The sequence below is a fragment of the Penaeus vannamei genome, chromosome 15 (genome assembly GCF_042767895.1).
Source record: "Penaeus vannamei isolate JL-2024 chromosome 15, ASM4276789v1, whole genome shotgun sequence".
In the NCBI taxonomy this organism is placed as follows: Eukaryota; Metazoa; Arthropoda; class Malacostraca; order Decapoda; family Penaeidae; genus Penaeus; species Penaeus vannamei.
The window spans coordinates 31,017,447-31,034,946 of NC_091563.1; positions in this window are offsets into that span (position 1 = coordinate 31,017,447).

Here is a 17,500-nt window from a genome sequence, read left to right on the forward strand (position 1 = left end):
GTAGAACAGAAATAGAGAGACAGAGATGAAGAGAAAGTAGACTGTAGAAATAAAGAGACAGAGATGGAGAGAAAGTAGACTGTAGAAACAGAGAAATTGAGAGAAAGTAGACTGTAGAAATAGAGAGATGGAGAGAAAGTAGACTGTAGAAATAGAGAGATGGAGAGAAAGTAGACTGTAGAAATAGAGAGCTACACGAAAGAGGCGACGACGGCGACCTCTCCGAAACCCCTACGAGCCAAGAGACGGTTGTTGTGCATTGTTACGCCATTGCGCATCATTACTGGCAATAATGAGTCATTTGAGAAAGCGAAATTACCCGCGTTGGCTGGTTAGTTTGTTTGTCTCTACGGCGGGAGTCCTTGCTTCTGTGACCTATAGAGGGAGGGTGAGGGAGGGAAAGAGGGAAAGGAGAGGGAGGGAGGGAGGGAGGGAAAGAGAGAGGGAGCGAGGGAAGGAGGGAAAGAGAGAGGGAGCGAGGGAAGGAGAGAGAGAGGGAAAAAGAGACAGACAGACAGAGACAGAGACAGAGAGACAGACAGACAGACAGACAGAGACCGAAAGAGACCGAAAGAGAAGAAGGGGGGAGGGAGGGGAACAGAAAGGGAGTGAAAGTGAGAGTGAGAGTGTACGTGTCTTCACAGTGTCCTCGTGTGTGCGTGCGTGTACGTGTGACCGCGCTTCTGCCCTGCCTCATCCTTCGCCGGCAGTAGTGTTGCTTCCCTTGCTTACTCTGCCGTTGCTGAAGCTTCGTCGGTGTGACTGTTGCTGGCGCCGTTCACTGCATTTTCTCCTTTCTGGTACCTGTTCGTGTTGTTTCCTCGCAGAGCTTTTGTTGTGATTTTGGTCATGGTTGTGACAGCTGTTCTGATAATTCACTTTATGTTTTTGATAAAGATGATAATGACAATTATAGTGATGATTATAATGAAGCCTATTATTATCATTATTGTTATTATCATTATCCGTTTTATTATCATTATTATTTTCATTATCCGTTTTATTATCATTATTGTTATTTTCATTATCCGTTTTATTATCATTGTTGTTATTTTCATTATCCGTTTTATTATCATTGTTGTTATTTTCATTATCCATGTTATCATCATTCTTGTTTTTATTATTTTTATTGTTAATAATAATGATGATAATAATGATAGTGCTAATGGTATAGTAGTAATAATAGTAGCATTGTTCATAATATTGCTATTGTTATTATTGATTTTATTATTATTATTATTATTATCATTATTATTATTATTATTATTATTATTATTATTATTATTATTATCATTATTATTATTATTATTATTATTATTATTATTATTATTATTATTATTATTATTATTATTAATATTATTATTATTATTTTTATTATTATTATTGCTATTATTATTATAATTGCTATCTCTGAGTACACAGGGCAAACGGCGACTTTAATTCGAACGCGAATTAATGACGCAACGCGAATTCTCTCCGGCGGATTCCTCCGCATTAATCGACCTCAAACGTCCACATCCTGGAAATACCAGCGCCAGCATCCTATTCTGTGACCCAGTTTCCTAATCCTTCCGCTTATTGCGCGTCGAGGGTCGTTAACACGCGCTTGTAAACAAACATGATGAACTCAAACAGGATTGCGGAGAGTTGCGAAACGTAGCAACTAGCACGGTTCCCCTCCCCCCTCCCCCCTCCCCCGCATCCCTCCCCTTCAGTTTGCGCGTCCCTCCTCCTCCCCCTCTTTGGGTGATGGGGGGGGGGTTGCTCACCTTGTTTGCTTGCTTGCTTGCTTGCTTTTACTGGAGGGCGGGGTGGGAGGTGAGACTTGGACAAAGGAAATAAGGTGGATGGTTTCTTATGAGGGTTCTTGTGTCTGTTGTTGTTGCATTATATTCTGTCAGTTTTCTCTCTCTCTCACTCAATCTCTCTCACTCTCACTCACTCCCTCCCTCCCTCAGCCCGCATATCCTGTACATATATTTCTTATTCTGTTTTTTTTTCTCTCCTCATTATCTCCACTTTCTCTTTCCCATTTTTTTTTCTTTCTCCCCTCTTTTTTTCTCCCTCCCTGTAAATGTTATGTAAGGGAGAGGAAAAGAGGTGGAAGGAAAGGAAAGGAAAGGGAAGGGACGATAAGAGAGGGGAGAAGGGAGGGGAGGGAAGAGTAAGAGAGGGGGGGGGTAGGGAAATAGCAGCGGGGCAGGGCGGTCGATATTCAGACGGGCCAGTGTTGCAGCGTTGCATGGCCTGCAGGTGTGTGCGTGATGGTCGGTGCCAGGGGCGAGCATACCATTTGTGTGCGTGCGTGCGTGTGTGTGTTCCCATCTTTGTTTATGTTTGTGCGGACAATTTTGTTTATGTTCGTATGCCTGTGCTTTGTCATTTTGTGCCTGTCTTTGCTTATATCTCTGCCTGTGTGTGAACGTGTGCATGAGTGTATGTATACCTGTATGTATGTACGTATGTATGTATGTACGTGTGTGTGTCGGTGAGCGTGCGTGCGTGGGCTGGTCTTGTATTTCCCGAGAGTCCAGCTGTCCTCGCCTCAGCTGGAAGCCCTGGTTTCTGGCGCTGCTGTTTTCCTTGTTGTTTGCTCTGTCGTTTGGCACTTAGACATGCACGGGAATGTCCGCGTGCTTGGAGTATGTGCGGAGGGGGAGGGGGTAGATGGGGGGAGGGAGGGAGGGAGGGAGAGGCAGGAGGAGGGGAGGAGGAATCAGTCTGGACATGTATCGTCTTACAGGTCTTTGGTGATGCATTTCTTTGTTTTCGTTTCCTTGCTTGGATTTGCTTTTTTAGATTATAATTTTTGTTTTCGTTAAGTATCATTTACCAGTCGGTGTGGGTTTGTGGTGTTGTATATTTGATTGGATGTATGTTGGTTCCACTTTCTCTCTCTCTCTCTCTCTCTCTCTCTCTCTCTCTCTCTCTCTCTCTCTCTCTCTCTCTCTCTCTCTCTCTCTCTCTCTCTCTCTCTCTCTCTCTCTCTCTCTCTGTCTCTCTCTCTCTCTCTCTCTTTCTTTCTTTCTCTCTCTTCTCTCTTTCTCGCGATGTTTTGCATCCTATTCGTCTGTGAGTGCCAGAGTCCAGGAGGCTCTCGAGGGCATTGGCACCTGGCACCAACTCCCAGGCACTCGGCATTTTATAAATAAATGACAACACATTGGGCTTCAGGAATCCCTTCTCACCCCCCCTCTCTCTCTCTCTCCCATCCCCCACTCCCCCTTCCTCCTCTCTCTCTGCTTCCCCTCCCCCCTCCCCCCCCCTCTCTCTCCCCCTGTCCCTCTCCTCTTCCCTCTCTTCTCTCCGTCTCCCTCCCTTTCTGGCTTCTAACCCGCCTCACGTGTTACGTCGCGTGGACCTATGTTTGGGCTCGCTGCTGTTGCTGGCCCCCTCCTCCTCCTCCTCCTCCTCTTCTTCTGCTTTCCCCTTGTTATCCTCCCTTCTCACGTTACTCCCCCCTCCCCTCCCCCTCTTTCTTGCTTCTCCTCCGTCCACTTTTCTCCTGTTCTTGTGTAGACTATATGCTTGTGTACGTGTGTGCGTATGTATGTGTGTGTGCTTGGACCTGTCTGCGCAAACGGATCTGTACTGGCAGGCGGGAGTTTTACAGCTGGAGTTCCCCCATCCCCTGTGCTTGTGACGTCATCAAGCAGAGCATAACGCGTCTCGACCACCATCGCATGACTTGCTGATTTCTTGCCGGGCTCTCCCGTTACCGGGGAAGGAGGAGGAGGAGGAGGTGGAGGAAGAAGAGAAGAAGGAGGAGAAGGAGAAAGCGATGGAGATGGAGATGGACATAGAGGACGAGGAGGAGGAGTAGAAGGTGAAGGAGAAGGAGAAAGCGATGGAGATAGAGATGGAAATGGAAGAGGAAGAAGGAGGAGGAGGAGGAGGAAAAGGAAAAGGAGTAGAAAGAAGAAGAATAGGAGGACCAGGAGGTGGCGGCGGTAGCTGAGGCGGTGGCAGCACCAGGCAGGACCTGATTGCTGGGGCGTCCCCTGAGTGGCTGAGGACTGGACATGTGACCCCGGGAGACGATTGTTTGGCTCGTTTTTTCTTCTCTCTCTCCTTTCTCCTCTCTATTTATCTATCTCTCTATCTCGTTCTCACTCACGCTCACTCTTACTCAATCACTCACTCAGTGTGTTTGTGTCTGTCTGTCTGTGTGTCTGTCTGTCTGTCTGCCTTATGGAACAATCACTTTCGTTCTTCGAGGCCTTCGTACAGCGATGCCTCACAGGCAGAATAAACTAGGCTGAAAACCTCATACGCAGAATCAAAACAGAAAACGCACTGTTCCTTGAATAGAACAAATATTTTGAGTCGGGTGACTTAATCTTTCGCCTCTGTCACTTTTTTACCTTCTCTGTCTCCTCTTCTCCATTCTTTTCTTCTCGCTTCTGCTTCTCGCTTCTTCCTCTTCTTCATTTCCTTTTCCTTCTCATTTGCTCTTCACTTTTTTCCTCTTTATGCTCTTATCCTCTTTATTATAACACTTTTCTCTCCGTCCTCATCCAGCTTCTCTCTTCCCTCTCCTGGCTTCTTCTCTCCTCTCCTCCCTTTTTCTCTTCTCCTCTCCGTTTCCTCTCCTCTTCTCCTTTTCTTCTCCTCTCCTCTCCTTTCTTCTCCCCCTTTTCTTCTCTCCTTCCCTCGCCTCGTTTTCTTCTCTTCTCCTTTTCTACTCCTTTTCTTCTCTTCTCCTTTTCTTCTCTTTTCCTTTCCATCGTTATCCCCTCTCGTTGGTCCAATTCCTTCCCTCGCACCACCTCGCCATAGTTTACTTCACGTGAACACGAGGGAAGTCAGACAAGAAATTTTAATGAGTTGTTTGGGTGCGTAAGATATTTTCTCGTTCTTTGCAAATCGTATGATTTTTTTTTTATATCACAGATCTAAATATAGATGATATCATTCTTGTGTATATTATTCTTTGTCGTGTACAGCAAATTTCTTATAAACGTACTTTTATGGTAATGGTAGTAATGATAACACACTCATTCACTCTCACTCGCTCACTCACTCACTCACTCACTCACTCACTCACTCACTCCTCACTCACTCACTCACTCACTCACTCACTCACTCACTCACTCACTCACTCACTCACTCACTCACCCACCCACCCACCCACCCACCCACCTCCACCCACCCACCCAAAAACCCACCCACTCCACCCACCCACCCACCCACCCACCCACCCACCCACCCACTCACCACCACTCTCACCACCACCACCACCACCTCACTGACTCACCACCACCACCACCCACCACTCATTCACCTACCCACACACACCACCACCACACACACACACACACACACACACACACACACACACACACACACACACACACACACACACACACACACACACACAGATTGTCGAGAGGATGTGCAGATGGGAAGAGAGACAAACGCAGAAGAGACACGGAGGAGGAAAGAGGAAAAAGAGGAGGGGGCGGTAGGCTCTCTGGCACTTCTACCTGCCCACACACCAGCCAGCCAGACAGGCACCTCCCCTCTATCTCCCTGTTGCTAGGCACCCTCGCCAGCCCTTCCCCTCTCTTTCGTGGCGTTCCCTCTCTCTACTCTCTCCACGCTGGGGCTGGGTCTCTCTCTCTCTCTTCTCTCTCTCTCTCTCTCTCTCTCTCTCTCTCTCTCTCTCTCTCTCTCTCTCTCTCTCTCTCTCTCTCTCTCTCTCTCTCTCTCTCTCTCTCTCTCTTTCTCCCTATTTGCAAACTCTCTTTGGCTCCTCTTTCGGTTTTTTCCTTCTCCCTTTCCCCTTTTTTCATTCATTCCCTCTCATTTCCCTTCTCCTTTACTGTCTCACCAAGGCTAATAAAACGTAGATGGGAGAGGGGACGAAGAGCGTCTGGTTTCCCCTTTGGCTCCGGTTCCTCGTTGTCGCTGGGGAAGTGAGCCCCCCCCCCTTCCTCAGTTTCCCTTCCTGTCTCCCCTCTCCCCTCTCTTCGTCCCTCCTCACTCTCCTGCTTTCCTTCGTCTCCTCTCTTCTGCTCTTCCGTCCGTCTCTCGTCTTCTCCCTTTCCTTTCTCTTTCTGCCCTTTCTTTTCTTCTCCTTTTCCTTTCTTCTTCTTCTTCTTCTCTCCCTCTCTCTCTCTCTCTCTCTCTCTCTCTCTCTCTCTCTCTCTCTCTCTCTCTCTCTCTCTCTCTCTCTCTCTCTCTCTCTCTCTCTCTTTCTTTCTCTCTCTCTCTCTCTCTCTCTCTCTCTCTCTCTCTCTCTCTCTCTCTCTCTCTCTCTCTCTCTCTCTCTCTCTCTCTCGCTCTCGCTCTATCCCTCTCTCTCTCACTGTCTCTCTCTCTCTCTCTCTCTCTCTCTCTCTCTCTCTCTCTCTCTCTCTCTCTCTCTCTCTCTCTCTCTCTCTCTCTCTCTCTCTCTCTCTCTCTCTCTCTCTCTCTCTCTCTCTCTCTCTCTCCTCCTCCTCCCTCCCTCCCTCCCTCCCTCCCTCCTTATATTAAGTTTAAGGCTTGTGTTTTGTGGTGGAGGTGGAGGGGTGGGATGGGACAGTGGTGGGCGTTGGGAAAGGAATGTTGCTAAAGCGACAGTGGACTATGATGACGTGCAAGTGTTACGTCATCGCAGAACGAGAAGAATGAGGGGAGTGTTGAATAGTTGGGGGAAGGGAGGGGGGGAGAAGGAGAGAAGGAGAAGGGTGTTAAAGGATGAAGAGGAGAAAGAGAAGGGTGTTCTAGAGGCAAGAGGGCGGGGGAAGGGGGGAAGGGGAAACGGAGAAGGAGAGGGGTTATGGTGATGGTCTTCCTGTCTATAGCAACACACACACACACACATACACATACACGTACACATGTACGTTCTATCACCGGATCTTATCGATGCTCCGTGGACGATAAAGGCTCATCGCGTGACAGATATTAAGAAGAGTCTCTCCAGAGTTTCGTTAAGGGAAGTGGAAGGGAGAGAGAGGAGAGATGATAAACAGAGGGGATGGGAAGAGGCAGAAGGAACGCCCGAGAGGAGGAGTGCTTGTCCAAGTGCTTGTGAGCCCCCGACGCGCGGCCGAGGCGGGGGAGAGGCCGGTCCGAGCGCGCCCGTCGGTGTGAAAAGGTGAGTTTGGGGATGGGGCGGGGGGCGGCGGAGGCAGGAGGAGGGGGAGGTGTGGATGGGGAAGGAGGGTAAGACAGGGGTAGGGCAAGGTAATGGGAAGGGTAAAAGGAGGGGGAAGGGGGAGGGAGGGAGGGGGAGGAGGCAAGGGGAGCCGGGAGGTGGAAGGTTGGGGGTCATCCTGCCATATGGAGAGCGATGGTGCGAGGGCGCCGCTCGAGGGTCCGGCGGCCGCCTCGGATGGGCTGCGGGGCGGGTGAGGGCGAGGGGTTGGGGGTGTGGGCGGTGGGCATGGCATGGGAGGGGGGGGGGGATGGGTACGACTTTGCGATGGCCGGGCTGCGAGCGACACTCTCCTCCGACGCCATCTTCGCCTGCAAGTCCTCCGCCTCCTCCTCTTCCTCCCTTTATTCGCTGTACTCTGCGCCCTCTCCTCCGCCCTCTCCTTTCTCCCCTTCCTTCGTTTTCTTGCTTCTCGCCTCGCCGTTATCCTCCGCCTCGACGATCTCCTCATCCATTGGCCAGAAGAGACTCTTGAGACCTGGCCATGACTCCCCTGCCCCCCGCTTCCTACCGGGCGCCGCTTCTCTCTCTCTCTCTCTCTCTCTCTCTGTCTCTCTCTCTCTCTCTCTCTCTCTCTCTCTCTCTCTCTCTCTCTCTCTCTCTCTCTCTCTCTCTCTCTCTCTCTCTCTCTCTCTCTCTCTCTCTCCTCTTCCCCCTCTCTCCCTCCCTCCCTCCCTCCTTCCCTACCTCTCTCCCTCCCTCCCTCTCTCTCTCTCTCTCTCTCTCTCTCTCTCTCTCTCTCTCTCTCTCTCTCTCTCTCTCTCTCTCTCTCTCTCTCTCTCTCTCTCTCTCTCTCTCTCTCTCTCTCTCTCACTCTCTCTCTCTCTCTCTCTCTCTCTTTCTTTCTTTCTCTGTTTTATCTTTCATCGTCTCTTCTCTCTCTCCGATCTTCCATTCCCTCACTTTTGCTTCTTTCTACCCTCTCTCCTCAGAATGCCAAATTTTCAATCTTTCCTTCCTCCCTTCGTTCAGTCGTTCCACCCATCCATCTATCCACCCGCCCATCCGCCCACCTATCCCTTCGTCCGCCAGCCCGCCGGGTCACGTGCTCATCCGGGGCGTGCGGTTCTATCCTCGGTTGATCGTGACTGGCCCAGGTCGATGGTGGCGGCGGTTAATGGGTCATGGTGCAGGATGCGTCTGTGATGGCTACAGTGTTATTGGCACTTTCCTCTCTTCCCCTCTCTTCTCCGCGCTTCGTTCCTCTCTTATTCTCTCTTTTCCTCTACTCTTCTCTGCTCTCCATTCCTCTCTTCTCCATTTTCCTCTTCTCTTCTCTGCTTTCCATTCCTCTCTTCTTCTCTCTTTTCCTCTGCTCTTTTTTGTTCTTCATTCACCTCCTCTCCTCTCCTCTCTTTTCCTCTCCTCTCCTCCCCTTCCCTCCCTTCGCCCTTCCTCTGGCTTCACCTCGTATCCTCTTCGTCGTTCGTTCTGTCCTTATCGGTATCGTCTTCGTTTAATTTCGTTACGGCGTTTCGTTCTCGATTTCCGTTGTCTCATGCGCCGACCTCTCCATTATCCTCGTCTCGTGTGAGGTGGAAGAGGAGAGCGGGAGTGGAGGGGGAGAGGGGGGAAGAGGGAGGGAGAGAGAGAGAGGGTAGGGAGGGAGGGAGAGGGAGAGGGTTGAGAGAGGGAGATGGTAGGAAGAGAGATGGAGGGGGTAGGGAGGGAGGTGGAGGTGGTTGGGAGGGAGAGTGAGAGAGAGGGGAGAGAGGAAGAGGGTAGTGAGTGCGGGAGAGGGTAGGGAGAGAGGGAGAGGGTAGGAAGGGAGGTGGAGGGGGTAGGGAGGGAGGGGGAGGTGGTTGGGAGGGAGAGCGAAGAGAGAGGGAGAAGTAGGAAGGAGGGTAGGGAGAGTAGGAGAGTGGTAGGGAGAGTGAGGAAGAGGGTAGGGGAGCGAGGGAGAGAGGTAGGGGAGGAGGGAGGAGGAAGTAGGGAGGAGAGAGGAGAAGAGGGAAGAAGGCAGCACGGTCCACCGCGGGGTTCGTTAACCCAGAAGACACCTTTCTTGCTTGGGCACAGCGGCGATCAACAAGCGACCGACTTGAACGCAGGGACGTGTTGCCGGCAGGATGCGTGTCTTTGTGTCCTGTGCGAGTTTGTCGTCGGCGGCGTTTTTCCCGTGCGCGGCCGCGAGGTATTTTGATGGCAGGAAGTCGCCGTAATGAACTGGGTCGATCAATCTGGTAAGGTCGCTCGGGGTCACCAAGACAATGGGTGACCTATTAAGGGTTGGGAGAGACAGACACAGACAGCCAGACAGACAGACACAGACACCCAGACAGACAGACACAGACAGATAGATAGATTGATAGAGACTCAAGTACACATACACATACAGATAGACAGACACAGACAGACGACAGAGGACGAAGGAGATAAGAGATAATCGCAAACGTAGATATGTATATGTAGGTGTAGGTGTGGCCCGGTTGATGTCCGCGGCCGTTCCCCCCGCTTGTGTCGACCTTGAGATTTATACACACACACAAACACACACACACGTGCTGTGTGCGGCCAACGCCACCTTCTTCACTACTACATCATGCTTTTCTCCTCCCCTCTCCCTCTCTCTTACATATATATATATGTGTGTGTGTGTGTGTGTGTTTATATATATATATATATATATATATATATATATATATATATATAGAGAGAGAGAGAGAGAGAGAGAGAGAGAGAGAGAGAGAGAGATTTCTATATATATTTATATTTATATTTATATTTGCATTTGTATATATACATATACATATACATATACACATGCACATATACGCATACACATGTGCACATATACATATACACATAGACACACACACACGCGCACACGCACGCACACACATAAACACATACATACAGACAGATATACGTATATCTCTCTCGCTATAGATATATATAGATAGGCTAGATTGGTAGGAAGATAGGACACGTTGCACAACCAACCTGGTTCCGAGTGTGCCTTAAGCGGCCGCCATAATTGTTTACGCGAGGACCATTCTTTTCCGGATCGTCGATAAGCGAGGGTCTGTGCTTATGCGGAGACACTGCAGCATAGGGCGACAGTTCACTAGGGCAGCCTCGGCGGGACTCGACGGTTCTGCGATAGGCCTGTCGTGGAATTAGGGTTTCGGTAGGCCTTCGTGGGGGGGTTGGTGTTGTGGAGATGGGAGGGAGGGGGAATGGGGGGGGGGAGATGTTTGAAGATTGGGGATGGGATTGAAGATCGTCGGTTTCGGAACTGTGGTTGGTTTGTTTATGTGTGAAGTGGTGATGTTTGAGTGGTAGGTCGATTGTGTTTGTCGATTGGTATTCGATTGATAGTGGCTTATAGGGGAAATAGGTTAAAAAAAGTTTTAAAGGCGAGAAAGGTAGAGTAAAGGAAGGGATTACCGCCGTAGCAGAGTATCAAATTCTCTTTTCTCTCCTCTTCCGTCTCTTCTTCATCACCTTTTTCTTCCTCTTCTTCATCTTCTTCAGCTTCAGCTTTTTATTCCTATTCTTTGTCGTCGTCTTCATCTTCCACCTTCTCGTCCACCTCCTCTTCCTCTTCGTCTTCCCCTCCTCCCTCTAAAAAACTTATTGATCCTTCGTCACTTATACGTAAAAATGTACCCTAGCTAGAGGAGAGTAGGGGAGGTGAGGAGGGGAGGGGAGGGGGAATGGGGAGGGGGAGGGGAGAGAGAACCGTCTGAGAGTGAGATGTGGCACACCTGCAACACCTGAAGAGAGAGAGAGAGAGGGAGAGAGAGAGAGAGAGAGCGCGCGCGGGAAAGAGAGGGAGAGAGAGAGAAAGACGTGGCACCACCGCCATGAGAGCAGAAGCAGAGGACCGGATGTGGTGTTGGTAGAGAGGGGAAGGGGAGGAGGAGGGGGGGAGGGAGAGGAAGGGGTAGGGGTTTGCCAGGAGAGTGACGTCAGCAACCACGCGTTCCCTCAACTAGCCACTCTTTTGCGAGAGTGAGTGACGGTGTGCGTGTCTGTGTGTGTGTGTGTGTGTTTCTTGTCTGTCTGTGTCTGTGTCTAATCGCGCGACCGCATGTGTATCAGTGAATTAAATTATGTATGCTTGTTTTTTTTTAATGAATATGATTATTTATCCTTATTCTCAAAAGATTCAAAGCGAGCCGTTGAGTATATTATATAAATTCGCTAGTATTTCCCCCCCTTATACGACTTATCTATCGGTCTATCTATTGATCGACCATTGATCTCTCCTATCCCAGCAGTGCGAGGAAGGATCACGTGACTGCAGAGTAAGGTGCAACTATTTTTTTTCCTCCATGACATCTGCAAAGAAGAAAAAAAGAAAGAAAGATTGAAGAAAAGACATGAGACAAAGGAAGAGGGCGAGTGTGTCCTCAGTTTTCCTGTGACGTAACGCTTTTTTAAATGAGCTGATTAATGGCTTTGTATATTGTATCGTTTGCGCATGAAGACAGCGAAAAGAGAGAGAGAGAGAGAGAGGGAGGGAGGGAGGGAGGGAGGGAGGGAGGGTGAGGGAGGGAGGGAGGGAGAGAGAGAGAGAGAGAGAGAGAGAGAGAGAGAGAGAGAGAGAGAGAGAGAGAGAGAGAGAGAGAGAGAGAGAGAGAGAGAGAGAGAGAGGAGAGGGAGAGGGAGGGAGGGAGGGAGGGAGGGAGGGGAGGGAGGGAGAGGAGAGAGAGAGAGAGAGAGAGAGAGAGAGAGAGAGAGAGAGAGAGAGAGAGAGAGAGAGAGAGAGAGAGAGAGAGAGAGAGAGAGAGAGAGAGAGAGAGAGAGAGAGAGGGAGAGAGAGGGGGGGGGGGGAGGGGAAAACAAATTAGAATGGAAGACAAGAGAAGAAAAAGGATGAAGAGAGGTGACAGAAGAAACTACAAAGTAAGGAATAAGAGGGAGGTGAAGAAGAATTTGAGGGAAAAAGACGAGAGAAAAGGAAAGTCAAAGAAACCAGAAACGGAACCACAGGTAATGATAGATAATTAGATACGGTGATATATAGATAATTAACTTTGATAATTGATAGATAATTAAGCATGAACGATTCATAGATGATTATGATGATCGATAGCTGAAACATGAATAATGACTTACGGAATGAGAAGAAATTAAAGAAATGCAATGAATGAAGAGATAGGAAGAATTGAAGGGGCGAAAGAAAGGAATTGAAGAGAGATAAAGACATCTTTTGAAGAGAGTGAGAGGAGGAATAAGAGAGAAGAAAGGGAATAGGGAGAAGAGAAGGGAAAAGAGTAACGTGAAGGAATATGAAGGGAGAAAATGAATAGGAGCAATGTGAAGAAGTAAAGGGAATGGAAGTAATAGTAGTAAAAGGGGGAATAAGAAGGAACAGGAGTTGGAAGGATTAGAAAGAAGAAAATAAGTAGGAAGAAATAGAAAGAACAGAAGAGGTACGAAGAAATAGAAAGAACAGAAAGAGCAGAGGGAAATATGGAATGAGGAGGAATAAGAATAAATAGAAAGAACAGAAAGAGAAGGAATAAATAGAAAGAACAGAAAGAGAAGGAATAAATAGAAAGAACAGAAAGAGAAGGAAGAATGGAAAGAACAGAAAGAGAAGGAAAGAAATAGAAAGAACAGAGGGAAATATGGAATGAGAAGGAATAGGAAGAAAAAAGAAAGAACAGAAGGAAATATGGAATATGAAAGGGAATAATAAGAAAAAGAAAGAACAGAAGGAAATATGGAATGGGGAGAAATAAGAAGGAAAAGAAAGAACAGAAGGAAATATGGAATGAAAAGAAATAGTACGAAGGAGTGGAAAGGAAGGGCCGCGGCGACGGGAATTCTGGGGGGAGACCTGGTCACGAGTGTGCGTGGCGTGTGTGTGTGTGTGTGTGTGTTGCCTTGACTCCACGCGACCTTGCAACTCCGGGGTTCAACACACCGTGCATGGCAGCTGCTGGCCCGGGGTGACGGCCTGCCTGTCTGCCAGCCTGTCAAACCGCCCCCCCCCTCTTCTCTTCCCCTCCCCCTTCTTCTCTCCGCCCCGCCCTCTTCTCCTCTCCGCCCCGCCCTCTTCTCTCCGTCCCCTCACACTGTCCTCCGTAATACACGCACCTTATATGTCTGGTCTGGTCTACTCCTCCTCCTCCCTCCCTCTCCTCCTCCTCCTCCTCCTCCTTCTCTTTCTCCTCCTCCCTCCTCCCTCCTTCTCCTTCTCCATCTCTTTCTGCCTCCTTCCTCTCTCCTCCTCCTCCTTCTCTTTACTCTTCTCCTCCTCCTCCTTCTCTCTCTCCTCCTCCTCCTCTCCCTCCTCCTCCTCCTCCTCCCTCCTCCTCCTCCTCCTCCTCCCTCCTCCTCCTCCTCCTCCTCCTCCTCCTCCTCCTCCTCCCATTACCACCACCACCACCATCCGTCACACTAGTACCCTGCTTGTCTGCCTGCCTTCCTGCTTGCCAGCTCGCTTGTTCGCCAGACTGCATGCCTGCTCGTCCGCACATACACCCTCACTCATTCTTTCGCACACACATTCACACTCGCACACTCACTCTCACTCACTCTCACTCACACTCCTACATACACACACACACGCACACACACACATGCACATGCACACGCGCGCGCACACACACACACACACACACACACACACACACACACACACACACACACACACACACACACACACACACACACACACACACACACACACACACACACACACGCACACACACGCGCACACATACACGCGCGCACACACACACTCACGCACGCACGCACGCACGCACGCACGCACGCACATGCACGCACACACACACACACACACACACACACACACACACACACACACACACACACGCACGCACACACACACACACACACACACACACACACACACACACACACACACAGACGCGCGGACGCAAGCAAGGGTGAATACCCCGACACAAGAACGCAGACTGGGTTAGGTACCTGCCTGGCTCTCTGCCTTCATGACTCCCCCTCCCCCTCCCTCTCCCTCTGTCTCTACGCTCCTCCTCTCTCTCCTCGTCCCCCTCCTCTCTCCTTCCTTCTCCCTCCTCTCTCCTCATCCCCTTCCTCTCCCCTCCCTTCTCCCTCCTCTCTCCTCCCTCCTCCTCCTCTCCCTTCTCCCTTCTCCCTCCCTCCCTCCTTCTCCCCTTCCTCCTCCCTTCTCCTCCTTCCTTCTCCTTCCCCCTCTTCCTGCTGCTCCCTCCTCCCTCCTCCCTCCTCCTCCTCCTCCTCCTCCTCCTCCTCCTCCCTCCCCTCCTCCTCCTCTCCTCTCCTCCTCCTCTTCCTCCTCCTCTTCCTCCTCCTCCCTCCTCCTCCTCCTCCTCCCCATCCTTCCTTCTGTCTCTTTCTCCCCATCTTACTGTTTCTCCTCTTCCTCTTCCTCCCCCCCCCCCTCGTCGTCCTTCTCTTCCTCCTCCTCTGTATTCCTTCCTCTCTCTGCCTCCTCCCTGCTTGGCTGTTCGTCCTCCGTGCCTGTTCGCCTGCCCTCTCTGCCTGCCCGGCGTGTCCGCTAGTTCGCGACGGACAATTGGCCCTTTAAATTCGCTATTTAGCCCCGTGGCCGTGCAGAATCGCGGCACGGTGTAAGCTCTGGCCGTAGTATTAGCTTTTTTATTCTTTTTATTTCTTTCTGTCTTTTTGTCTTTTCCCCATTTCCTTTTTTTCTTTCTTTTTGTCTTTTCCCTTTTCCTTTTTTTCTTTCTTTTTGTCTTTTCCCTTTTTCTTTCTTTCTTTCTTTTTGTATTTCCCCTTTTCCTTTCTCTCTTTCTTTTTGTCTTTTCCCTTTTCTTTCTTTCTTTCGTTTTGTCTTTTCCCTTTTTCTCTCTCCTTCTTTTTTGTTTTTTTCCCCTTTTTTCTTTCCATGCGTTTCCTTGGTTATATTTAGCCTTCTACCGCACATCCTGTCCCCGTGAACGATAAATCTACGGCGCGTTTGGGATGTTTAGGGCCGTGTTGATGTTGGCCGGAGGAGGAGGAGGAGGGGGTGGGGGGCAGGTAGAGTGGGGGGTGAGGGTGGTGGTGGGAAGGGAAAGGAGGAAAGTGGGGTCGATAATTAGGTAAATGCTGATTAGACGATAAGAGTGATTTATGCGCACGTCTGTGTGGCTTTGTATAGAGTGGTGGTCGTATATTTCTTCTTTTTTTTTCTTGCTGTCGTCTTTTTTGTCTTCTTCTTCATTCTCCTCATCATTATCTTCATGCTCTTCTGTTTTTCCTCTTCCTCCTTCTCGTCATCCCTTTCGTCTCTTCTTGCTTGTTTTTTCGCCTTCTCCCTTTTCCTCTTCGCCTTTTCCTCCTCCTTTTTCTTTTTCCTCTCTTCCGCCTCCTCCTTTTTTAGCGGAGACTAGCTTGTGGTGGAGTCCAATGGGGTGACTGACACTGTGAGTCAGTCGGTCCTCTCCAAGGTCACGGCTGCAGCACATATATCCCCCACTCCCCACTCCCCACTCCCCTACTCCCTTACACCGCTTCCCGCTCTCCTTCTCCCCACTCACCTATTCCCTTGCACCCCCTTCCCCACTCTCCTCCGCACTCACCTACTCCCTCACACCCCTTCCCCACTCACCTACTCCCTCGCACCCCTTTCCCACTCACCTACTCCCTCACACCCCTTCCCCACTCACCTACTCCCTCACACCCCTTCCCCTCTCACCTACTCCCTCACACCCCTTCCCTACTCACCTACTCCCTCACACCCCTTCCCCACTCACCTACTCCCTCGCACCCCTTCCCCACTCACCTACTCCCTCACGCCCCTTCCCTCTCACTTACTCCCTCACACCCCTTCCCCACTCACCTACTCCCTCACACCCCTTCCCCACTCACCTACTCCCTCACGCCCTTCCCCTCTCACTTACCCTCACACCCCTTCCCCACTTACCTACTCCCTCGCACCCCTTCCCCACTCACCTACTCCCTCGCACCCTTTCCCCACTCACCTACTCCCTCGCACCCCTTCCCCACTCACCTACTCCCTCGCACCCCTTCCCCACTCACCTACTCCCTCCGTGTTCTGTGTTGGCGTGTTTGCTACGGAACCGGACTACTTTTTTCTATCTCTGCTTTTTTGGGATGATGTTGCTTGATTTCTTTCTTTTTTTCTTGCGTCGTCTGATTGTCCTGTTCGCAGCTGATGGTTCGTTTGCATTTTTTAAAAAGGTTTACAGGTATCGACGGATTGTTTAGTTTTTTTTTTCCTCGTGGTTTTTTGGCCAGACGAATCTTCCGTTCTTCTCCTCCTCCTCCTCCTCCTCCTCCTCCTCCTCCCTTCGACGCCTCCCACGCCGACTCCCCCATTCCGCCCTCTCCCTCTCACCTCCACACCTACACCCCTTCATCAGTCTCTTCCCTCCCACCTCCCACCGCCACTCCATCCCCATCCTCTCTCTCGCTTCCACCTCTCCCCACTCCACCGCTCCCTCTCGCCACCTCCTCCCCACCACTACCCCCATTCCACCACTCCCTCTCACCTGCACCCTTCCTCCCACTCCACCTCCTCCTCTCACCTCCACCCTTCCTCCCACTCCACCTCTCCCTCTCACCTCCACACCTCCACCCCTTCATCAGTCTTTGCCCTCCCACCTCCCACTACCCCCTCTCACCAGGTCCAACCAGGTCCCAATTATCCGACATTTAGCACAATTATCTCAGCGTCCCGCGATGACAGGCATGAAACCCTAGTGAAACCCTCGGTGAAACCCTGGCTACGGGAAATGCGTGCGAGGGCCCTCTCTTGCCTTCCCCCTCCACCTCCACCTCCTCTCCTGCAGTGCCTCTTGCTTCCCTTCTCCCCTTTCGTCTCCGTCTTCTCCTCCTCTCCTCTTTTTTTTACCAACTTCCTTTTCGATCTCGGCCTCCACTTTTCTATTTCTCCTCCTCTTTTTTTCTCCTTCCTCTCCATCTTCTTCTTCTACGTCAACATTCAAGTCAGTCTCATTTTCTCGAGCATTTTCCTCTAACCGGTAAAGAGGAAGGGGGAGAGAGAGAGAGAGAGAGAGAGAGAGAGAGAGAGAGAGAGAGAGAGAGAGAGAGAGAGAGAGAGAGAGAGAGAGAGAGAGAGAGAGAGAGAGAGAGGTGGGGGGAGGGGGAGGGGGGTGCGAATGCCGTGCGAAGTTTGCAGCCAGCGTCCCTCCCTCCACCACGGAGCTTGCTTATTTGTAAATATTTAGTGATAGCGTCGGCAGTGGGTGGGAGGGAAGGGGGGGAGGGGGGGGGGAGTTGGAGAGGGAGGGGAAGGGAGGAAGAGAGGGGGCGGGAGGAGGAGAAGGAAAGGGAGGGAAAGAAGAGAGGGAGTAAGAGAAGGTGGGGGTGAGAGCGCAGGGGAGAGGGTGGGGTGAGGGGGAAGGGGAGGGGAGGAAGAGCCCGAGGGGGAGGAAGGGAGGGGGG